The 25,437-nt window shown below is 39.6% G+C and overlaps 1 long non-coding RNA gene across 1 annotated transcript in view; it reads left to right on the top strand.

Moving 5' to 3' along the window:
- Positions 1-22,396, top strand: part of LOC138984397 (uncharacterized) — a 48,822-nt gene extending 26,426 nt beyond the window's left edge. The window contains exons 2-3 of the long non-coding RNA XR_011461659.1: positions 6,899-7,004; positions 22,277-22,396. This is a non-coding gene — a long non-coding RNA (uncharacterized lncRNA). The remainder of the gene's footprint in view (positions 1-6,898; positions 7,005-22,276) is intronic.
- The last annotated feature ends 3,041 nt before the right edge of the window (positions 22,397-25,437 follow it).

Genomic DNA, 25,437 nt, shown 5'->3' with positions numbered 1-25,437 from the left:
AGGGAGCAGGGCACAATCCTTAAAATGATGACATAGCCTGAGGACGCACCATAATCTGATTACAGCCAAATAGGTCCAAGATGGCAGAGGAGCAGACTCCCATGGTAGCACATCAGCAAGTTAAATGACGCACCCATAGGCGCTGTGACAGTTCCAAGGCCATAAAGGTCAAAAAGTGGGTTGTGACCCAATGCCTGGATATCCCTACTCCTTCCCCAAAAGCTCCTGCCACTCATTAACTTATGAACTTACCCACCCCTATAAAAAGCGGCTTCCCACATGGCACTAGTAGGAAAGAATCTGATTGCCAATTCAAGAGACATAAAAAATATGGTTCGATCCTAGATCAGGAAAATTCCCTGGAGAAAGGAATGGCAATCTACTCCAGTATTCTTGCCTGGAGAACCCTATGGACAGAGGAGCCTGGTGGTCTATAGTCCACAGGGTCGCAAAGAATCGAACATGACTGAAGTGACAGCAGGCACACAGCATGTATAAAAACTGACCGTCCCGTACCCTGGTGCTTCTCTTGCCTTCTGAGATGGTCCATGTTCAGTCTATGGAGTCGTGTCTCCCTGAATAAATGTTCTTTCACTTCCCTATGGCTTGCACTTGAGTTCTTTTCTATATGAAGCCAAGAACCCACATTTGACAGCCACCCCAGGGACTCACCTGAGACCTGGGACATGACCATCTTCTCCCACCCCATTCTCTTTCCTGCAACAGAACCTGATACGTATCCAACCTGGGGTTTGAAAATCTCAGAGAGGATTCAAGAGAAAGAGGTGTGGAGAGGCCAGGGGTAAACCTTTAAGAAAAGGAGACATAAGGAACCACGGATAGAGGGCAGTATTGATAAGCAGCACTCACAAGAGAAGGGTTGGACAAGCCAGTCTTTTCATGACGGAAGTCAGAGAATTCCTATACCTAAACCTTTATCACAAAGAGAGAGTTGAGCTCAAGTGGGCCTAGAAAATGCTCAATGACTACAGAGGAATCAGAGCAGCAAAAAGAAAACAAAAAACCGATTAAAAAATGGCATTAGAAGGCTGAACAATAAATAACATGATCAGTTACCTTGAATGTCCTTTGGGACACACTTAGAACTCTATTTCCCTTTAATGTTCAGTAACAGTGGGTGTGTGGATCACAGTAAACTGTGGAAAATTCTGAAAGAGATGAGAATACCAGACTGCCTGACCTGCCTCTTGAGAAACCTATATGCAGGTCAGGAAGCAACAATTAGAACTGGACATGGAACAACAGACTGGTTCCAAATAGGAAAAGGAGTACGTCAAGGCTGGATATTGTCACCCTCCTTATTTAACTTATATGCAGAGTACATCATGAGAAACACTGGGCTGGAAAAAGCACAAGCTGGAATCAAGATTGCCGGGAGAAATATCAATAACCTCAGATACGCAGATGACACTATTCTTATGGCAGAAAGTGAAGAAGAACTAAAGAGCCTCTTGATGAAAGTGAAAGAGGAGAGTGAAAAAGTTGGCTTAAAGCTCAACATTCAGAAAACGAAGATCATGGCATCTGGTCCCATCACTTTAAAGGAAATAGATGGGGAAACAGTGGAAACAGTGTCAGACTTTATTTTTCTGGGCTCCAAAATCACTGCAGATGGTGATTGCAGCCACAAAATTAAAAGACGCTTACTCCTTGGAAGGAAAGTTATGAGCAACCTAGATAGCATATTGAAAAGCAGAGACATTACTTTGCCAACAAAGTTTAGTCAAGGCTATGGTTTTTCCAGTAGTCATGTATGGATGTGAGATTTGGACTGTGAAGAAAGCTGAGCACCGAAGAATTAATGCTTTTGAACTGTGGTTTGGAGAAGACTCTTGAGAGTCCCTTGGACTGCAAGGAGATCCAACCAGTCCACCCTAAAGGAAATCAGCCCTGGGTGTTCTTTGGAAGGACTGATGCTGAAGCTGAAACTCCAGTACTTTGGCCACCTCATGCGAAGAGTTGACTCATTGGAAAAGACCCTGATGCTGGGAGGGATTGGGGGCAGGAGGAGAAGGGGACGACAGAGGATGAGATGGCTGGATTCCATCACCGACTCGATGGACGTGAGTTTGGGTAAACTCCGGGAGTTGGTGATGGACAGGGAGTCCTGGTGTGCTGCGATTCATGGGGTCGCAAAGAGTCAGACATGACTGAGTGATTGAACTGAACTAAACTGAACAGTGTAATAAGAGCAAATTTGTACACATTGCTTAGGACTCAGGATTCTTTAAATCCAGGTACTACATAATTATTCTAATAATCAGGAAAGGGATGCAATTCTCATTTTCATTATTGACTAATGGGTCTGAGACTTGGAGGATTATAATAACCAACTCAAATAATCTGAAATTCTCACTAAGGCCCACAACTCCAGTGTCCTTGCTAAGAACCACTGCTACACTTGGTACTGCCCATATTCACACAGACTTTGAAGGATCTGGCTTTTGTTCTTAATTCTTAATTTAGATGGTAGGAGTAAGAGAGACATTTAGGGGACAGAAAAATTGAGACAAGTGGGCCTGGCAATCCCTTGGTACACAGCCAAAGCCATTCTCCTTCTGCCTGGTGGAGAGAGTAGATTCTAAACGCCCCTTCGCTCACTCTATGGTCTCCATTAGAGATTCCGACAGTTACTAGATAAAGTTAAAGACTCATGTAGTGATCTTCACACTAATTGGACTGTAATGTATAGCCTCGGTCAAGCACATCTTTCCCAGCACTCCTCTCTGCAGACGGCAATCAAGCCACTTACAGAAGATGCATTGGCTGCAGAGACCCAGGGGTAACCTTAAGCTGCACTGGCCTTTTAGCGGAAAACACAATTAATTTTGATACTGAAGGGCAATTAAGACTGGGGTTAAAATAAAAATCTTTTGGAACATGGAACGTCAAAGACTGGATAGGAAATGTTTTTCTCTCGTGTATCTTAGAAGCCCACAAGCATACCAACCTCTGGTAGCTCCAAGTCAGGTTGCCAAATTTCTGTTTCATTTCTGTAAATGTGAACTGCAACGAATAGCTGTGCTAGCCCTGTTGTTATTCTGAAAGGAGATCGCTTCCATCAAGTCTTTTACCAGCAGCAGCTCTGAAAGACACATGTGTGCCTGGACACCTGTTACATTCATACATTTGTAGAAACAACTACACAGAATTTTTTTAAAACACACACACACATCAGTGGATAACACACCATGTGTTACTAGTTGCTCTCGCTCATTTCGGCTCAGAAAAATCTTCCTAGAAAAATGTTTTTGTTTAAATAAAAGGACACTCCAAAAGCAGGAGAAACACACTGCTGTTACACAGAGCTTAGGGAAGCAGAGACTCAGTAACTGCAGGATTAATTGGAAGGAAAGTGGAGTAGTAGAGAAAGTCTGGGTGAGGATTTGGGAGATCTGTATTAAAGCTACTTTAGATCACCTACAAGGTTTCTAACTACCAGTTAGTCAGTTAGCCTCTGTGACACCACTGGTCATGGGAGTTTCTTTTTCAGTGAATTTTCTATTCACACTTATTTTCCTATGTTTTTTCTAATGGAAATATTTTTTTTCTTATCAACTTGCAGAAGGTTTCAGTGAATGTGCATTCTGGCCCCTGAATTTTGTTGAGTACATACATGGCAAATATCTTGACCCAGACTGGTTGTCTGATTCCATCAGTATATGATTAGAATGTGAGAAAAGGCAGTGGAACTGCGCCTGGGCACCACTCTAAGGAGCCGGATACTGCATGTTTTATCATTCAGAGATTTCACAAGATAGATATGAAGGTGTTTTCTGTAGCATTGCTTGTAACAAGAACTAATTCTTGCCAAAGTCTTATTACTATTTCCCAAGAAGTATTTTAAGTTTTTTATTTGTGTTATGTTAATGCAATCTTCAAATTTACTTTATATGGTAGGCACTATTGTTATAACCCCATAAGTAAATCAAGACACTGAGTTAAATAATCCCTCCCAAATTATAAATAAAAGTAACTCAATAAGGATTAAAGATGAGGATTTTTGGCTTCAGAGCTCACACTCACAACTACTATTCTCAGCTGTCATTTGTATGCATGCATGCGTGCTAAGGCATTTCAGTCATGTGCAACTCTGCGACCCCATGGACTGCAGCCCACCAGGCTCCTCTGTCCATGGATTCTCCAGGCAAGAATACTGGAGTGGGTTGCCATGCCCTCCTTCAGGGGATCTTTATGACCCAGGGATTAAACCCATGTCTCTTAAGTTTCCTACATTGACAAGCAGGTTCTTTACCACTAGCAGCACTTGGGAAGCAAGACTGAATAAATAGAGTATATTTGATAATTTAATCAAGCACTATTTTGTTAAACTGTAGATTTACATCCATCAGCATAGATAAATGTCAAGATGGTAAAGAAAAGCTAGTTTCAAAAAGAAATACATGAAAGTAATTTACCATTTAAAGAATCCACAAAACAAAATATAGATATTTTTATGCATTCATGTTCAAAAATTTGCAAATATGGTTAGTGTTAATACATGTCAACTTCAAAACAGGAGTAACCTCTTTGGTAAGAAGGAAAGATAATAAACATATTTCTTTCTTTAAAAATAGAAAAATGATGCAAATTTGGCAAAAAGTATTTCATCTGTTAAATCTGGATGTGGGTACAAGGATACTCCATGTATTGTTTTCCCTACTTTTCTGTTTAAAATATTTCAAAAAACAAAATTTAAAAAGAAAAAGAGATAATATGTGACAGCCCTTTGTAAAAACTAGCATACTATACAAATGGGAGTTACTTATGCATTGATCACTAAAAGTGACAGAGAAGGCAATGGCACCCCACTCCAGCACTCTGGCCTGGAAACTCCCATGGATGGAGGAGCCTGGTAGGCTGCAGTCCATGGGGTCGCTAAGAGTCGGACACAACTGAGCGACTTCACTTTCACTTTTCACTTTCATGCATTGGAGAAGGAAATGGCAACCCACTCCAGTGTTCTTGCCTGGAGAATCCCAGGGATGGGGGAGCCTGCTGGGCTGCCATCTATGGGGTCACACAGAGTCTGACACGATTGAAGCAACTTAGCAGCAGCAGCAGCACTAAAAGTGAAGCAGAGGGCCTTGATGTCCGAATGGCTGAGTAAAGACTTCTGAAAACCCTCTCTGGTATATAAACTCTGCAAATGAATTAAAACCTTGCAAAATCCATGATACGTTTATTCAAGAAAAACAAGCAAATTTTAGTAAAAACAGTGAGCTTTGCAGTCCTTTAACTTGCCATAATCCCATTACTCTGTCCCCAGATCCATGGGAGCTTTGAAAAGCAATAGTCTCACAAGAATAGTAAACGTGAAACTGATTAATCTAGCAGCCACTGGAAGAGCCACAATAGTTTGGAGCTTCCTAAGAAAACCCCAGAGAACTGTCACTATTTGACTTGCTTGCAGCATGTGGAAAAGTCCAGGCTCAGGGCTTTTTATTTGACCCAACTCAGAACTCACTCTTTGTCAACAGCCCAAACCATTACTTAACCCAACTATTTACTAAAAAGAATCAGCAGCAATTGTTTAACATAATGATTGCCTGAGGTAGTAATACCCGTCAGAAGTAAAACTTAGAGCTTTGCTTGCCAAAGGATTAAAGACATGCCCAACAGAGCCTCTCAGCAAGGGCTGGGAGTCTCACTGGTTCAAGGCATTTAAGAAAACCTCTGTCTATTTGTTAGCTTACAAGTAGGATAACTGAGCTGGAGAAGGCAATGGCACCCCACTCCAGTACTCTTGCCTGGAAAATCCCATGGACGGAGGAGCCTGGTGGGCTGCAGTCCATGTGGTCGCTACAAGTCGGACACGACTGAGCGACTTCACTTTCATGCATTGGAGGAGGAAATGGCAACCTACTCCAGAATTCTTGCCTGGAGAATCCCAGGGACGGGGGACCCTGGTGGGCTGCCGTCTATGGGGTCGCACAGAGTCGGACACGACTGAAGCGACTTAGCAGCAGAACAGCAGGATAATTGAGCACACATCAATTGCCACACATGACAAATAATACACACTTTAAAGAAATAGCCCCCAAATGACTGAACAATAATAATTACAAAACAAATAACAATGACAGCAAACCCTAGTAGGAGAGAGAATCGATTTCTGGAGGTGATACTTAACATTATTCTAAATGTCCAGTTAATCAATAAAAACTTACAAGATACCCAATGAAACAGGAACATATAAACCATACACAGGCAATGGGAAACACAAGCAGTCATTAGGAACTGACCCCGAGAAATCTAGTAAGATGTTAAACTTACCCACATTTAAATCAACTATTATAAATATGTGCAAAGAACTGATGGAAAACATATATAAAGGATGAGAAATATGTGTCACCAAATAAAGAACATCAGTAAAGAGACAGGAAGTTCAAAAAAGAATTACGTAGAAATTCTAAAGCTGTGACGCAATACAGCTAGAGGGGTTCCATCAAGGGATGCCACTGACAGAAGAATCAGCTATTATGAATAAAGGTCAATTGAGATTATTCAGTCTGAGAAGGAAAATATTAAGGAATAAAGAAAAATAACAGAGCCTTTTTGGGTTTATGGGACATGATTAAGCACGTCAACATATGGATAATGTGGGCTCCAGGAGGAATAGAGAGAGAGGAAGGTGTAGAAAGACTATCTGAAGATATAAAGGCCCTAACAGTCCCAAATTTGACCAAAAGTAGTGATCTGTAATCCGAGTAGCTCAATAATTTATATGTAGAGTAAACACAAGAAGATCCATGTGAGAGACATCTTAGTCAAATTGTCGAAGGCCAAGATAAAGAGAGAATGCTGAAGTAACAAGAGAAAAACGACTTCTCATCTGCAAGCTATCTTTAATAAGATAACATCTGACTTTCTCTAGGGATCGGGCTGGTCAGAAGGCAGTGGAATGGCATACTTAAAGTGCTGAAATAGAAGACTGTCAACTAAGAATTCTACATCCGGCAAAAGTAACTTTGAAAAATAAAGTAAGTGATTAAGACATTCTCAAGTAAACACACTCAGAGAATACATGTGTAGCATGTCTGCTCCACAAAAAATAACAATAATAATAAAAAGCTTACTTCAGCCTGAAATAAAAGGATATTAAACAGTAACTTAAGTCCACAAGAAGAAAGAAAGAACATTGGTTGAGGTAAATAATAGGTAAAAATAAAAGACATTATCGATGTATTTTCATTTGTAACAGTTTTCTCATCTTTTCTAATTATTAAAAACTGCATAAACCTATCCTTATAAAATTGTGTTGATAGGCTTCTAGCATATTCATTTGTAATTTGTATGTCCATAGCAGTGGAGGTGGAAGGAGTAGGAATAGAGCTTATTAGAGCAAGTGCTTTGTAATTAGAGGTATGTGGAAATGAAACATGTTTCTAAGTAACCCATGGGCAAAGAAGAAACAATGGGATTCATCTTTGTAATTTCCTCTATAATTCAAGGGAAAATTACAAAATACTTTGAACTGAACTAAAATGATAACACAAATCTTATGAGACATAGCTAAAACAGGCATTAGAAGAAAATGTACAGCTGTAAACATTTATATTAAAAAAGAACTTTCACTCTGTATGACAGACTCTCTAGATCCATCCACATCTTTATAAATGACCCGGTTTTGTTCTTTTTTATAACACATCTTCTTTATCCATTCATCTGTTGATGGACATTGAGGTTGCTTCCACGCCCTGGTTATTGTAAACAGTGCTGCAGTGAGCACTGGGGGGCATGCATCTTCTTGAATTACGGTTTTCTCCAGGGAATATGTTTAGTAGTGGGACTGCTGGATCATATGGTAGTTCTATTTTTAGTTTTCTAAGGCCCCTCCATACTGTTCTCCATAGAGTTCCATAAACTTACGTTCCCACAAACAGTGCAGGAGGGTTTCTCCACACCCTCCTCAACATTTATTATTTATAAATTTTTTGATGATGGTCATTCTGACCAGCGTGAAGTGACATTTAATTGTAATTTTGGTTTGCATTTCCTCTAATAATTACTGATGTTGAGCATCTTTTCAGGTACCTCTGAGCCATCTGTATGTCTTTTTTAGAAAAATGCATATGTGTGAAATCTAGACAAATGGTACAGATGAACCCATTTGCAGGGAGGAATAGAGACACATCCACAGAGAACAGTTGTGTGGGCATGGGAAGGGGGTGTAAGTTGGGGGGTTAGGACTGATGCGTGTGTACTACCATGTGTAAAACAGGCAACTAGTGGGAACCTGCTGTGGGTGCAGGGAGCTCGGCTCGGTGTCCTGTGGTGACCTAGATGCGTGGGATGGAGGTGTCAGAGAGAAGACTTAGAGGAAGGAGATATATGTGTACATATAGCTAATTCATTTTTGTTGTGCAGCCTTGTAAAACAACTATATCCCAATTTTTAAAATAAATTAAAAGAAAAAAAAGAACTTTCCTAATAACCAAATTTTCCACTAGAGAAAAACAAAAACAAACAAACAAACAAAAAAAAAACCCACTAGTTAAAGGCAAGAGAATTAAACTGAAAGCAAGTAGAATTAAGGAAATAATGAAGAATAGTGCAGGAATTAAAGAAAAATAAAATAGAAAAGCAATAAAGAAAAGCAACAAAATAAAAGTTGGTTCTTAAAAAGATCAACAGAATTGACAAACCATTACCCAGCCTAAGAAAGAAAGACAATTCAAATTAGGAATGAAAGAAAGATATCACCTCAGATATAAACAGATAATTAAAACACAAGGGAATATTATGAACTATTACATGCCATCAAACTGAAAATCTAGAAGAAATGAACAAATTCCTGGAAAGATACAAACACTAAAGCTGCTTTAAGAAGAAATAGAAGATATAAATAAACTATAAAAAGTAAAGAGAATGAACTAGTAACAAAAATTATTTTCACTAAGAAAAACCCACCTGCATAAATTTTTTGTGAATTCTACCAAACATTTAATGAAGAATTAACTCCAGTCCTTCACAAATGTTTCCAAGGAAATTAAAATTGAGGAAACAATTCCCAATTCATTCTATAAGGCACCTGTTATTCACAACGTATATTAAGGTATAACACCATAACAAAATGGAATATGCTACAGAAATTCAAGGTTGTTTCAATATACTAAAATTAATTAATACACCCCATTTATAGAATAAATGACAAAATTCACATACTCATCTCAAAAATGCAGAAAAATTACAAATATTCAATACAGTTTTGTGATAAATCACATAACAATCCTAAGAGCAGAATAGAATTTGCTTAACTTTATAAAGAGGAACAACAAAAATTCCACAATTAACTTCATGTTTAATGGTAAAAAATCACATGCTTTCCCTTAAGATCAAAACAAAACATGAATTTCACCCTCATAACTTCTATTCAACAGTGTATGGTAGATTCTAGATAGAGAAATTATACAAGAAAGTGAAATAAAACATCCAAATTGGAAAGGAAGATTTAAAACTATCTCTATTTGCAGATGATATGATCTTGTATATAAAATTCTGCCAAATCCACCACAAAACTATTGCAATTGATAAATGAGTTAAACAAGATTGCAGGATATGAGAAATATAAAAAATTCAATTTCAGAAATAATTACATCCACAAGAGCATAAAATAATAAAATCCATAGAAATAAATTTTAAAAAGGAAGTGCAACACTAATACACTGAAAACTGAAAAATATCATTGAAATAAATTGAAGATGATCTAAACAAATGGAAAGACATCCCATGTTCACTTAATTGTGTTAAAATGTCATTACTCCCCAGATTGTCCTAAAGTATTAATGTGATCCATATTAGCATACCATTTGGCCTCTTTGCAGAAATTGAAAAGTTCCAATATTAACATAGAAACTCAAGGGACTGAGAATAGCCAAAACAATCTTGAAAAATAACAAAGTTGGAGGGTTCACACTTCCTGATTTGAAAACTTGCTGTAAAACTACAGTAATCAAATAATATGCTACAAGCATAGAATACACATGTATTCTATGAATGAATGAATAATTCAATTAATCAAATATATCAAATAATATGCTGCAGGCATAGAATACACATGTATTCTATGAATGAATGAATAATTCAGTTAATCAAATATATCAAATAATATGCTGCAGGCATAGAGTACACATGGATTCTATGATAAATGAAATAGAATTGAGTCCAGGAATAAATACTTACATTTATGGGGAACTGAGTTCCTGAGAAGGGTTCCATGAAAACTGAATGGGGAAAAACAAGTCTTTTCAGCAAATATTGCTGGGACATGAGGGCGTCTCCATGTGAAAAATGAAGCTGGACCTTTATCACCTACCATGTACAAAAGTGAACTCTAAATGGATGAGAGATCTAAAGTGAAAAATGAAAGTGTTAGTACTCTGTCGTGTCCCACTTTTTGCCACCCTATGGATGGTAGCCCTCCAGGCTCCTTTGCCCTTGGAATTTCCCAGGCAAGAGTACTGGAGTGGTAGCTGTTCCCTTCTCCAGGAGATCTTCCCAACCCAGCGATTGAATCCAGATCTCCTGCATTGCAGGCAGATTCTCTACAGGCTGAGCCACGAGGGAACCCCAAGAGGCCTAAATATAGATGCTAAAACCATAAAACTCTGAGGAGAAAATGTAGGAAGAGATCATCATGACCTTGATTTAGACAACAGTTTCTTAGATATGACAGCAAAATCACAAGAAAAAAAATAGATAAATTGAACTTCATCAAAATTGAAAATATGCTTCAAAGATTGTCATCAACTAAGTGAAGAAAGAATTCATTGATGTCAGAAAATATTTGCAAAGTGGGACTTCCTCAGTGGTCCAGTGGTTAAGAATCCGCTTTGCAACGCAGGGGGTGTGGGTTCATCCCTGGTCAGAGAACTAAGACCCCATATGCTGTGGAGCAACTAAGCAACTACTGAGCTCATGCTCCACAACCAGCGAGTCCCTGGGCCACACGAAAGATCCTGCTGGATGGAACAAAGATCCATTTTCCCCCCTAAATTGTTTGCAAACTGTATATCTGATAAGGAAATATTTTCTGAATATTTAAGGAACTATTGCAACTCAACAATGGAAAAAATCCAATGGAAACATGCAAAAATTCTAAAATGACATTTCCCAAAAGAAGATATAAAGATGGCCAGTAAGTAATGAAACTGCTTAATGTCATTAGTTATTAAGGAAATGTAAATCAAAACCATGATAAAATACCATTTCACACACACTTTTATGAGCATAATGAAAACGATGGGCAATAACAAGTTTTGGCAAGGATATGAAGAAACTGAAACATCATCTGCAGCTAGTAGGAAGATAGAATTATGAATCTATGTTGAAAATCAGTTTGCTAGCTCCTCAAAGTATTAAACTTAATAACCATATAACCCAGAAATTTCACCCCAGGTGTATATCCAAGAGACGTGAAAACATATGTTCACATAACAAATTATACCAAAATTATATTAATAATTTAATAATGAAATTAAAAATTAATAATAACCCCAAAGTGGAAATAACCCCAATGTCTGTCAACTGATGAAAGGATAAACAGAATGCATCATGTACATACGATGGACTATTCATCACAAAAAGGAATGAAGCTCTGAATATGCAGCTCCAATACTCTGGCCACCTGATACGAAGAGCTGAAAAGCCTTGGATTCTGGGAAAAGACCCTGATGCTTGGAAAGACTGGAGGCAGGAGGGGAAGGAGGCGACAGAGGATGAGATGGTTGGATGGCATCACTGACTCAATGGCCATGAGTCTGAGCAAACTCCAGGAGATGGTGAAGGACAGGGAAGCCTGGTGTGCTGCAGTCCGTGGGATTGCAAAGAGCTGGCCATGACTTAGCAACTGGAAAACAACTACAACAGAGGGACAGAGGGAGATGAGGAGTTATTGCTACGGTTATAGTTTCTTTTTGGGGTGATGAAAATATTCTGGAATTAGATAAGACTGATCTGTATGCAACTTTGTGACTATTCTAAAAAAATGCATGAGAGTATGCATTAAATTAGTGAACTGTACAGTGTGGCGGAGAAGGCAATGGCACCCCACTCCAGCACTCTGGCCTGGAAAATCCCATGGACGGAGGAGCCTGGTGGGCTGCAGTCCATGGGGTCGCTAAGAGTCAGACATGACTGAGCGACTTCACTTTCACTTTTCCCTTTCATGCATTGGAGAAGGACATGGTAACCCACTCCAGTGTTCTTGCCTGGAGAATCCCAGGGACGGGGAAGCCTGGTGGGCTGCCGTCTATGGGGTCGCACAGAGTCGGACACGACTGAAGCGACTTAGCAGCAGTAGCATACAGTGTGGAGGTATATCCTAATAAATGTATTATTAAGAAATGTGAAACAGACACCTTTCACATTGGGGTGGGATGACTGTGCTGTCAGTACTGATCAAACTAACTGGACAAGCAACAAAACTTTCAGCAACTTCAGGCCATGAAGTCACAGCCACAACTAGATACCTCATTTTAACCACAGGCTCCTGCCTGTTTGTGATGCTTACAGATGCTTACAATATATGAAGCTGGTGTCGTAAAGAACCATGCTGTTCTTATCTCCCCGGTATGAAAAATTTCCACACCATATTTGACGGGAAACTGCATAACGATGGTGAGTTCGGGAATAGAAGATTACAGTAACTGTTCAAGTGGAATGGATATGATGCATCCCCAAGTGCCAGGCTTCCATGGACCTTTGATAAAATCCCTGTTGTCAAAGTAAGGAGACAGAGATTCAAGGTCTCTCCTCTCACAAGCTAGGAAGTCTGAATCATGGGCTGTGTGTCAACAGAGAGCTGCTGAGATTCATCACTAATGCAGTCCCTTCAAAACTCTTGTACTCATCAACTTGATTACTATCTCACTCCATTGCTTAGAGCTGCTGTCTCCATAGCCAGTAGAACAGACAGATATATAGACCTCTGTCTCCAAGCTTATTATTTTTTTCTGTTCAAACTAGATCCTTATATTAATTATCTATCCTGACTGGCTTATAAGGTAAAAATAAATGTATCTTTATCAAGATAATTGGAAGTCAGGCTAACTAAAAATGTCCTTGCAGTATAACCATTTTTAGGGTATGGAAGAAGTCTTGTAACTTAAATTACTGAAATTACAAGGGACAGGTGGTAAAAGTGCATCACAAATTCAGATGGCTTGTGAAGCTACGCTTTAACATGACACCCAAGTAAAGAAAGTGTATGTGTGCTCAGTCACCCAGCTGTGTCTAGCGCCAGGCTCCTCTGTCCATGGGATTTCACAAGCAAGAATACTGGAGTGGGTTGCCATCACCTCTTCCAGGGGATCTTCCCGACCCAGGGATTAACCTGTGTCTCCTGCATTATAGGCAGATTCTTTACTGCTGAGCCATCAAGGAAGTCTCAAGTAAGGAATAAACATTATAATTATTTATCATGATGGCCTCTCCTTCCTCACTTTTCATCCCCCAAATACAGTGGTTTTTGATAAAGCACATAACAGAGTACATGTAAGCAGAGTATCTTGAACAACTCTGACCAGACCTTTCTGTATTTTTTTTTAATTTTATTTTTTAACTTTACAATATTGTATTGGTTTTGCCATATATCAAAATGAATCTGCTGCAGGTATACATGTGTTCCCCATCCTGAAACTTCCTCCCTCCTCCCTCCCCATACCATCCCTCTGGGTCGTCCCAGTGCACCAGCCCCAAGCATCCAGTATCGTGCATCGAACCTGGACTGGCGACTCGTTTCATATATGATATTATACATATTTCAATGCCATTCTCCCAAATAATCCCACCCTCTCCCTCTCCCACAGAGTCCAAAAGACTGTTCTATACATCAGTGTCTCTTTTGCTGTCTCGTATACAGGGTTATTGTTACCATCTTTCTAAATTCCATATATATGCGTTAGTATACTGTATTTATAGTTGATGTACAATATTATGTGTTACAGGTGTACAATATAGTGACTCACAATTTTGAAGGATTATTCTTCATCTACAGTTATTATAAAATATTGGCTATATTCCCTGTGCTATGTAATATCTTACTGTAGCTTGTTTATTGTATCCAGAGTAGTTTGTGCCTCTTAAACCCCTACTCCTGTCCTGCCCCTGCCTACTCCCCTCTCCCCAGGGGTAACTAACAGTTCATGCTCTATATCTGTGAGAATGCTTCCTCTTTGTTATATTCACTAGTTTGTTGTGCTTTCTTTTAGATTGTACCTATCAATGATAAAATACAATATTTCTCTTTTTCTGACTTGCTTCATTTAGCATAATACACTTCAAGTCTGTCCATGTTGCTGTAAATGGCAAAACTTTTGTTCTTTTTTATGGCTGAGTAGTATTTCATTGTATGTATCTTCTTTAGCCATCTGTTGATGAATACTTAGATTACTTCATTATCTTGGCAATTGTAAATAATGCTGATATGAACATTAGGGTGTGTGTATCTTTACAAATTGTCTACCGTCCATGGGGTTGCAAAGAGTTGGACCCGACTGAGCAATCAAAAATGTCACTTTCATTTTGACTAATTAGTGTTTTCATTTTTTTCAGGTATATGTACACATACATATGTGTATATGTATATATCGATACACCCTGGGGTGGAATCCCTGGGTCATTTCAGTTTTTGAGAAACCACCATACTATTTTCCATAGGGACCGCAAGACTTCTCTGGTTTTGAAATGAACAAAGACAACATCTATATGACTACCTGTCATCACGTAAAATCTTAGGCCGTCAGTCAGCATGACTACATTCAGTTTATTCCATTCCAGTCCAAATCAGAGAAACTTGACATTTTGGTTATCCTGCATGTCTTACCTATAGGCAAATGAATAGTTTCAATTAGGTTTTTCAAAATATAGGAAATAGCCCATGGTCTGTGATTGCTGCTTTCCTAGACCTCTAGGGGTCTGAACATTTCAGTTCAGGATTTACTGGTGAGGAGAAAAAACTCAACAGCCTTACATTCGAATTCCAACCACTAGCTTTCTTTATATCCTGATAATAGCATGCACATTTACATGCTCAATCATGTCTGACTCTTGGTGACCCCATGGACTGTAGCCGGCCAGGCTCCTCTGTTTATGGGATTTTCCAGGAAAAAATACTGGAGTGGGTTGCCATTTCCTCCTCTAGGGGATCTTCCTGATAATAGCATAAAGAATGGGAAAGTCATTTTAAAACTGTGACCAATATCCCTTTGCACAAGGCAATCAGGTGTTGAGCAGGTGCTTGGTCTTATCTGGTGGCTCAGTGGTAAAGAATCTGCCTCCCAATGTAGGAGATGTGGGTTTGATCCCGGGGTCAGGAATATCCCCTGGAGAAGGAAATGGCTACCTGGCCCAGTATTCTTACCTGGAAATGCCATGGAGAGAGGAGCCTGGTGGGCTGCAGTCCATGGGGTCACAAAAGAGTTGGACATGGTTTACCAACTGAACAACATCAGCAGGGGTATCCATTGCCAAATGGTGTACAGAAGGTAGAAGTTTTCCCCACAAATTCTTCTTTTAAAGAAATGGAATTCATAGACTCTTGGGTGAACATTTTAGATGAATTTGCTTAAATGATGGCCCCAGAGAGGTATGTTTCAATTCCTGGAACCTGTGAATATGACCTTTTTGGGAAAAATCATCTTTGCTGGTATAATTAAGTTAAAGATCCTGGAGATGAGCTTATCTTGGGTTTATCTGGATGAGCCCTACATTCAGTGACAAGATTCCTTATTAGAGGCACACCCAAAAGAGATACAGAGAGAAAAGGACCCTATGAAGACAGAACCAAAGATTAGATCTTTGTAACTACAAGCCAGGAGATATCTGGTACCCTGAAACTAGAAGAGGGAAGGAAGGAATCTCTTCTAGAACTTTCAGTAGAAGTGTGGTATGGCAGATTTTAGACTTGTGGCCGTTAGAAGTTTGAGAGATAATTTCCTGTTGTCTTTAAGCCAACACTTTTTTTGTGGCAATTTGTTACAAAAGCCACAGAATATTAATACACTTGTTCAACACCTCACAAATAGCTTTTTACACATAGATTTGTTCTCATTCGGTAGCAGTGTCATCAGTACTGGGATGAACATTGCACCATCTGGTGACCCAGGGTGATGTGTTTTCAAAATATTCTGCTAGAGTGTCAGGTCTGTATCCTGGTCTAGACATGTTTCCTTTTCACAAGTCTATGTGGTTTCACTTATCCACTAATGAGTGCTTTTAAAGCAAAAGTACTAACAATAATCATCCTTTACTTAAATGAAAGAACATCACTTTTAATCACAATAATACTTGTGGCAACAACCACCATACCAGCAAATACATAACGACTGTGACAACAAAAATTGTTATATGTTGTTTAATGATTTGAATTCTTCCTGTTAGACCTAGGGCTCTCTGTGCCTCTGTCTACTCATCTATACAATGGGGATATTAACAGAGACATATTGGTGTTTATTGTGTAAACTTCATGCTGGGTTCCTTAGCAGTAGGGGACACTCAAAGCCTTTACTCCTCAATACTGTCATCACAACATGAATTGAATAACAAAAGAAAAGAAAAAATAGAACAAGGTGATCTGAGTTCTTCTGGATTCTCTCTGCTAGTAGAAAATGACAGCCTAGAGGTTAGTTTTAAATAGTGGAAAAGAGATTAATACTACAAATGTTACATACTGCCAAAAGAAATATACTCAACCCCTACTACCATTTCACTGTTCCCAGTAATTACCTCTGTTCCCACTCTTCAGCTTTAAAAAACAAGTTTGCTTGTGTTTACCCTGCTGCTGCTGCTGCTGCTAAGTCGCTTCAATTGTGTCCAACTCTGTGCGACCCCATAGACAGCAGCCCACCAGGCTCCTCTGTCCGTGGGATTCTCCAGGCAAGAACACTGGAGTGGGTTGCCAGTTCCCTACCACATCTATAAACCTCCCATGCCTTTCCTCATTCATTGCAAGAATTTCAAGGCACAGAATATACCACGTCACCATGCCTCTTCACATGGTGATCATGCTACCTGCAATGATCAGCCCTTTTCTTCTTTCTGTGAACCCTATTTTCTTTTTGCCATTTTGCAGTTAGCACTCCAGCCCTGCTGGCTGGGAGGCAGGGCAGCATCTGATCTTTATTTATTTATATTTAAACAGGCTAGATTTTGAGAACATTTTTATATTTGCCAAAGAGTTAAGCAGACAGTACAGACTGTTGCCTTACATCCCACACCCAATTTCCCTTATTATTAACATTTTACATTAACTATTATTCACAGACCTTTTGGAACTAACACCCCCAAAAGATGTCCTTTTAATTATAGGGGACTGGAATGCGAAAGCAGGAAGTCAAGAAACACCTGGAGTAACAGGAAAATTTGGCCTTGAAATACGGAATGAAGCAGGGCAAAGACTAATAGAGGTTTGCTAAGAGAACGCACTGGTCATAGCAAACACCCTCTTCCAACAACTGTAAACACTCTAAACGTGGACATCACCAAAAGGTCAACACCGAAATCAGATTGATTATATTCTTTGCAGCCAAAGATGGAGAAGCTCTATACAGTTAGCAAAAACAAGACCAGGAGCTGACTATGGCTCAGATCATGAACTCCTTATTGCCAAATTCAGACTGAAATTGAAGAAAGTAGAGAAAACCACTAGACCTTTCAGGTATGACCTAAATCAAATCCCTTATGATTATACAGTGGAAGTGAGAAATAGATTTAAGGGACTAGATCTGATAGATAGAGTGCCTGATGAACTATGGATGGAGGTTTGTGACAGTGTAAAGGAGACAGGGATCAAGACCATCCCCATGGAAAAGAAATGCAAAAAAGCAAAATGGCTGTCTGGGGAGGCCTTACAAATAGCTGTGAAAAGAAGAGAAGTGAAAAGCAGGGGAACAGGAAAGATATAAGCATCTGAATGCAGAGTTCCAAAAAATAGCAAGAAGAGATAAGAAAGCCTTCTTCAGCGATCAATGCAAAGAAATAGAGGAAAACAACAGAATGGGAAAGACTAGAGATCTCTTCAAGAAAATTAGAGATACCAAGGGAACATTACATGCAAAGATGGGCTCAATAAAGGACAGAAATAGTATGGACCTAACAGAAGCAGAAGATATTAAGAAGAGGTGGCAAGAATACACAGAAGAACTGTACAAAAAAGATCTTCACAACCCAGATAATCACGATGGTGTGGTCACTCACCTAGAGCCAGACATCCTGGAATGTGAAGTTAAGTGGGCCTTAGAAAGCATCACTACAAACAAAGCTAGTGGAGGTGACGGAATTCCAGTTAAGCTATTTCAAATCCTAAAAGATGATGCTCTGAAAGTGCTACACTGAATATGCCAGCAAATGTGGAAAACTCAGCAGTGGCCACAGGACTGGAAAAGGTCAGTTTTCATTCCAATCCCAAAGAAAGGCAATGCCAAAGAATGCTCAAACTACCGCACAACTGCACTCATCTCACACGCTAGTAAAGTAATGCTCAAAATTCTCCAAGCCAGGCTTCAGCAATACGTGAACCATGAACTTCCAGATGTTTAAGCTGGTTTTGGAAAAGGCAGAGGAACCAGAGATCAAATTGCCAACATCCGTTGGATCATGGAAAAAGCAAGAGAGTTCCAGAAAAATATCTATTACTGCTTTATTGACTATGCCAAAGCCTTTGACTGTGTGGATCACAATAAACTGTGGAAAATTCTGAAAGAGATGGGAATACTAGACCACCTGACCTGCCTCTTGAGAAACCTATATGCAGGTCAGGACACAACAGTTAGAACTGGACATGGAACAACAGACTGGTTCCAAATAGGAAAAGGAGTACATCAAGGCTGTATACTGTCACCCTGCTTATTTAACTTATATGCAGAGTACATCATGAGAACCACTGGGCTGAAGGAAGCACAAGCTGGAATCAAGATTGCTGGGAGAAATATCAATAACCTCAGATATGCAGATGACACCACCCTTATGGCAGAAAGTGAAGAGGAACTCAAAAGCCTCTTGATGAAAGTGAAAGTGGAGAGTGAAAAAGTTAGCTTAAAGCTCAACATTCAGAAAACGAAGATCATGGCATCTGGTCCCATCACTTCATGGGGAATAGATGGGGAAACAGTGGAAACAGTCTCAGACTATTTTTTTTTTTTGGCTCCAAAATCACTGCAGATGGTGATTGCAGCCATGAAATTAAAAGACACTTACTCCTTGGAAGAAAAGTTATGACCAACCTAGATAGCATATTGAAAAGCAGAGGCATTACTTTGCCAACAAAGGTCGGTCTAGTCAAGGCTATGGTTTTTCCACTGGTCATGTATGTTTGTGAGAGTTGGACTGTGAGGAAAGCTGAGTGCCAAAGAATTGATGCTTTTGAACTGTGGTGTTGGAGATGACTCTTGAGAGTCCCTTGGACTGCAAGGAGATCCAACCAGTCCATTCTAAAGGAGATCAGTCCTGGATGTTCTTTGGAAGGAATGATGCTAAAGCTGAAACTCCAGTACTTTGGCCACCTCATGCGAAGAGTTGACTCATTGGAAAAGACTCTGATGCTGGGAGGGATTGGGGGCAGGAGGAGAAGGGGATGACAGAGGATGAGATGGCTGGATGGCATCACCAACTCGATGGACGTGAGTCTGAGTGAACTCTGGGAGTTGATGATGGACAGGGAGGCCTGGCATGCTGTGATTCATGGGGCCACAAAGAGTCACACACGACTGAGCGACTTCACTTTCACTTTTCACTTTCACACATTGGAGAAGGAAATGGCAACCCACTCCAGTGTTCTTGCCTGGAGAATCCCAGGGACGGGGGAGCCTGGTGGGCTGCTGTCTATGGGGTCACACAGAGTCAGACATGACTGAAGCGACTTAGCAGCAGCAGCAGCATATGATAAGTATGAGATACAAAACACATTTAAAAAGCAGACCTTACTCTAAAGCAGATGTTGTCAAAATACAGCCCTCAGGGCCAAATCCTGACCACTACTTGATTATGTAAATGAAGTTTTATAGAAACCCAGCCATATGCACTCATGTATGTATCATCCATGGCTTCACTGACCCTACAGCAGCAGAGGTGAGTGGTTGCCCACAGAGCCTGTATGGCCTGCAAAATGTAAAATCTTTACTCTTGCCCTTTACAGTAAAAGCTTGCTGATCCCTATCCTAAAGCATAACACTTGACGATACACATGAAAACTCATTGCCCTTGTTAGGTAGTTGTAAAAATAAACATTCAACTTTAAATAGGAGAGGTAGCAGACGAGCTTAATATATTTTTGCAAGCGTTTTTTGGTTTACCTGTAAATCTGCAGTGAGAATTGATCCTTGTGGATGGGAATCAATAAACACATATTTATTAAAGATGTTATGGGCCAGCACAGTGTTGAAAGCAAGGGATTTATTGATGAAAAAGACAAACTTCTGCCACTAAAAAGAATACATTTTAATAGCAGAGGGCTGCCCTACCCAATATAGTAACCAGCCACACGTGTTTCATGAGCACTTGAAATCAGTTTAGTTTGAATTGTGAGAAAGAGAGAGTATAAAATATATAAATATATTGACAAAGACTCATCATGAGAAAAATGCTAAATACCTCATCATCAACATTTTAATGTTAAGTACTTGTTTATTTTGTTTTATCAGATGACCTAGTGATAAAAGAACAAAAAATATTATTAAAATAACTTTCACCTGAATTTTTTTGTTATACTTTTAAACTGCTGCTGCTGCAGCTAAGTCGCTTCAGTCATGTCCGACTCTGTGCAACCCCAGAGATGACAGCCTACCAGGCTCCGCCGTCCCTGGGATTCTCCAGGCAAGAACACTGCAGTGGGTTGCCATTTCCTTCTCCAATGCATGAAAGTGAAAAGTGAAAGTGAAGTCGCTCAGTTGTGTCCGACTCTTAGCGACCCCATGGACTGCAGCCTACCAGGCTCCTCCGTCCATGGGATTTTCCAAGCAAGAGTACTGGAGTGGGGTGCCATTGCTCCCCATCTAGTGGGGATACTAGAAAATCTTAAAGTACATATATTACTTATATTACATTTCTATTGATGCTCATCTAGACTTTAGAAATGTGTTGCCAATACATAGCCACATGTTGCCATTTACATTTCAATTAATTAAAATTAAAAATTCAATTTTTCTGTCACACTAGCCATATTTCATGTACTCAATAGACACATGTGGCTGTTGGCTACCCTATTGGTCAGTTCAGATATAAGGAATTTCCATCACTGCAGAAAGTTCTGTTGTATGGTGCTCTTCTAGAGAAATATTAGAAGGCTTCCTGATTTTTTTTTTTCTTTTGCTGATGATAAACACTCTGTTAGGAAGGCAAAGCACTACTCATAAAGTTGAAGACAATCAATCAAGGGCATACATGTTTTGGAATGTGAATTGTTTCACACGCAAGTCTTTGCATGGCCACGTTAGTGTGCTTGCTCAAAGGGACCTCAATAGCCAGTATACTAATACTTAAGAAGAAAGAGAAATAACCTCAGGACAAAAACAAAGCAAACAACACCAACAACAAAATAGACAAAATAATGCACTTTTAGCTCTAAGGTCCTAGAGAGAAAAGTGTGATATCTTAAGTATTGAAGAAAAAAAAAAACCACGTTGGAGTATTTTGACTGGAAGAGATGTATGACTGCATTGTGCATTAAATGGATACAACATTTTCCCTGGATATGGAGGGAAATCATTCTAATGGCAGGAAGATGAATTTTCTTTATGACTACTGTGAGTTTCAGTGGCAGATGTAATACCTGCCCATGGCCTTAAAAGCGGTATGTTAGAACTAGAGCATCCACGGGTACGGAAAGAAAGGGAAGACATACTCCAAAAGTGTGAAACAGGCAGCACAGAGGGGAACAATATCTAGACACCAGAGTTGCTCTTTGGGCGACAAGATTATTAGTTTTGGAGCTTCAGAGAATTGCTTTGAATCTTTTTACAATCATTTACCAGCACCCGTGCAACTCTCATTATATTCCAGTCACCTTATATGTATTATCTCATCTAATCCTCCCAAGAGCCCTATGAGACAGGTTCTCTCAGTATTCTTATTTCACAGAAGAAAACAAGGCTTTGTAAGATTAATGTTTACATTCTAATGAGTAACATAGGCAGACTTTGTCAAGACTCAAGATTCCATTCCTCACCAAGACGTTTTACTGTCCTCTGTGTGTGTATGTGTGAGCTTAATTGCTTCAGTTGTATCTGACTCTGTGACCCCATGGATCATATCCCGCCAGGTTCCTCTGTCCATGAGATTCTCCAGGCAAGAATACTGGAGTGGGTTACCATGCCCTCTCCAGGGGATCTTCCCAACCCAGGGATTGAACCCACATCTCTTATGTCTCCTGCATTGGCAGGTGAGTTCTTTATACCACTAGCATCACCTGGGAAGCCCACTATCTTCTGTGTAACCTTGGTCAAGTCAGTTAGTTTCTCTTTAGACTCATTTTCTTTACCCATTAAATAAGAATAATAATATGCACCTTACAGAATTGTTATGTTTTCAACCAGATCAGTGAAGCATCTAATTGATGTAGGCATACAATGTAAATGTTAGTTCACTCCTGCATTCATTAGAAAATGACAAAGTTACTACAATTTTTCACAAAATACAGTATTTAGGAAACAAAGTGATATATTTCTCTTGCTCATGGTAGACCTAAGTAAGTGTTTCAGCTGGTAGATATTCTGCTCTGTGTTCCTCTGGGGACCACTTCCTTAATATCTACAAATTAGTTCCACCCTGTCTGGGTTCGAGCAGGTGAAGATGGAGAAGGGAGAGGGAAGAAGCCACAAACTCGATCATAACGCTTGCATCTGAAGACACACGCATCACTTGTGCTCACACTCCATTGAGGAGACAGCTCAGATGATTAAGCGTCTGCCTGCATTGGAGGAGACCTCGGTTCGACCCCTGTGTCTGGAAGATCCTCTGGAGAAGGAAATGGCAACCCACTCCAGTACTCTTGCTGGAAAATTTCATGGACAGAGGAGCCTGGTAGGCTACAGTCCATGGGGTGGCAAAGAGTCAGACATGACTGAGTGACTTCACTTTCTCTGGCTGAGAAGGTGGCTAGCTGGGAATAAAGTTGCTGTATGGCTAGCTCCAACTCAAGTATTGTGGAAGGAAGAATAGATTGTGGTGATTAAGGGACATGTTAGGGGCTGTGTGTTTGTGCTTCCTCAAAATTCACATGTTGAAGTCATAGCCCAACTATGATGGTATGGCGAGGTGGAGCATCAGGAGGTAATTAGGTCAAGAGTGTGGAGCCCCAGTGGGCTAAATGTCCTTAAAAGAAGGGGAAAAGAGTTAGCCCTTTCTCTTGATGTTCATCCTCTGAAGATACAGGGAGAAGATCGTGATCTGTAAATAACAACTGGGTTCTCACCAGACAATGTATTTGCGAGCCCATTGATCTCAGACTTCCAGCCTCCAGAACTGTGAGAAATAAATGTTTATTTTCAATCCAGCCACTCTATGGTAACTTGCTATAGCCACCCAAAATGATTGGAAACAGGACAACATTTTAAATTGTCAACAAGCCAACTTCTCCTCCATGTCCCTTGATCCTTTCCTTTAGCGTTTCACTTCCCAGTCATGTCAACTCTCTCCTTTGCTGGTTTCTGAACCTGCCCATTTGGGTAGGAGTCCATGCGCGGTTTCCTTGGACATATTCCCTTTCCTCCACACCAGATGGAAAACACACCAGGTGCCCGGGACTTCTGAGACTAGTTGCCCCTCTCCTTGTCTTCATCGACAGTGATCTTTTCTGGATCCGTCAGGGCTTTCCTAAGTTATTTTCATCTTCCTAAATATAGCTAGATATGGAGCCGTGTCAGTTTCACCTCGAACATTTGGTGATCTTAGCTGTCATTTAATTCTTGAGCTGAATTGCATGTATCCGTAAAACTGGAATAAGTAGGTTTAATCTCCTTTTCTTGGGGGCTCTTACTTTAAAAGTTCAAACAAAGTATGAAAAAAGTGTTTTACAACTCACAATACCCAACACACTATTACAATGCTTGTTGGAATTAAAGTAACATACCAGATAAAATCATTATTTGTTCTTTTTTGACTACATATTAGAGTCTAATTTTCCCAATTATAAAATATTCTATATAAGTAACAATTATGTAAATAAATAAATAAAATAGAGCATCTCTGTGTTTAGCTTATTTTTATGGTAGATATAAAAACATATTAGTATATTTCTGGATCAAATGGTACAATTATTTCTGGTTTTCTTAGTCTATTGATAGCTTGCTTTTCAAAGCATTGATACAAATTTATACCAGTTCATGATACTAAACGCATGCTCTAAAGTGACTGTACTTTAAATTGAATGGAAATAATCATTAATTTTTAATTTACTTATTTAGTGTGTAAAAAATGATCCAAATATTATTATATTGTTTTGCATCTCTCTGAGCTTACTTCAGTATATTTCTTTATTTTTCCTTTCCTGTGAATTTATTCATATCTTTTCTTATTTGATTTTTATATATTACTTTTGTTTGTTTCTTGAATGCTTCAAAAATGAGATTTCGTGGATACTTAGAATCTTGACACATGATTTGATTTTTTTCCAAGTAGAGCGAGAAGACAAAAGAAGAATCAGAACCCCAGTCAGTCCCTTTGTGTCCGACAGGGTTGGGTTTTCCTCCTGAATGCTCAGGCCTCTATTTCCCTCAGGAGGTCTCTCTACAGGATTGTCACTGCTTTCTCTTCACAGAGTTGTGCAATGTTCCTACAAGTTGTATGGAACCTACTAACCGATGTTAGATTTGCACAGTGGGTAGTTTCTATAAATGTTTCCCTTAGAAAGCCACATCCTGGGGAAATCCCTGGGAGGCATGTGTATAGCACAAGGCTTTCTAGCCACTGGAGATTCCCAGGGTTGAATCCTTGCTCTCAGGAATTGATTCAATTTCTGTTCTGTCAGCGGGTTTAACTTCAGGCTGTAGTGTGCTCCACGATTTCATACACAAAAGGAGTATGGTAAGAATTGGAGGCAGGATCCCAGAGAAAATGTGAGCCTGCACACCACCGTGCAAATGCTACACGTTGCTTGACTCCAAAGTCTGATAAATGGGCTCTTCATACAGACAAAAGGAAGAGGGACCTGGGGCTAATGATTGCACTATTAAAATGAAAATATTATCGATACCAAATATTTAGAATGTTGAAGCAAAATTGAGACAATAAGCTTTTGCCTGTAAAATAGAAAATTATTGATTTGTCTCAATTCCTGTATCATTTTTCAGGTAGCTCAAGTGTTGGTTGAGGTGGAGTATTAGGGATATAATGGGGAGACCCCTGGCTGAGACCTGCTTAGGGCATGAGGTCACTGAAATTATTGCTATTAACCATTGAAAAAACTAATGTATTGCACCAGGC

Source organism: Bos mutus, chromosome 21, assembly GCF_027580195.1.
Source record: "Bos mutus isolate GX-2022 chromosome 21, NWIPB_WYAK_1.1, whole genome shotgun sequence".
Taxonomy (NCBI): domain Eukaryota; kingdom Metazoa; phylum Chordata; class Mammalia; order Artiodactyla; family Bovidae; genus Bos; species Bos mutus.
Note: the sequence above shows the minus strand (reverse complement) of the source record. Positions and strands in the feature narration are given on the sequence as shown.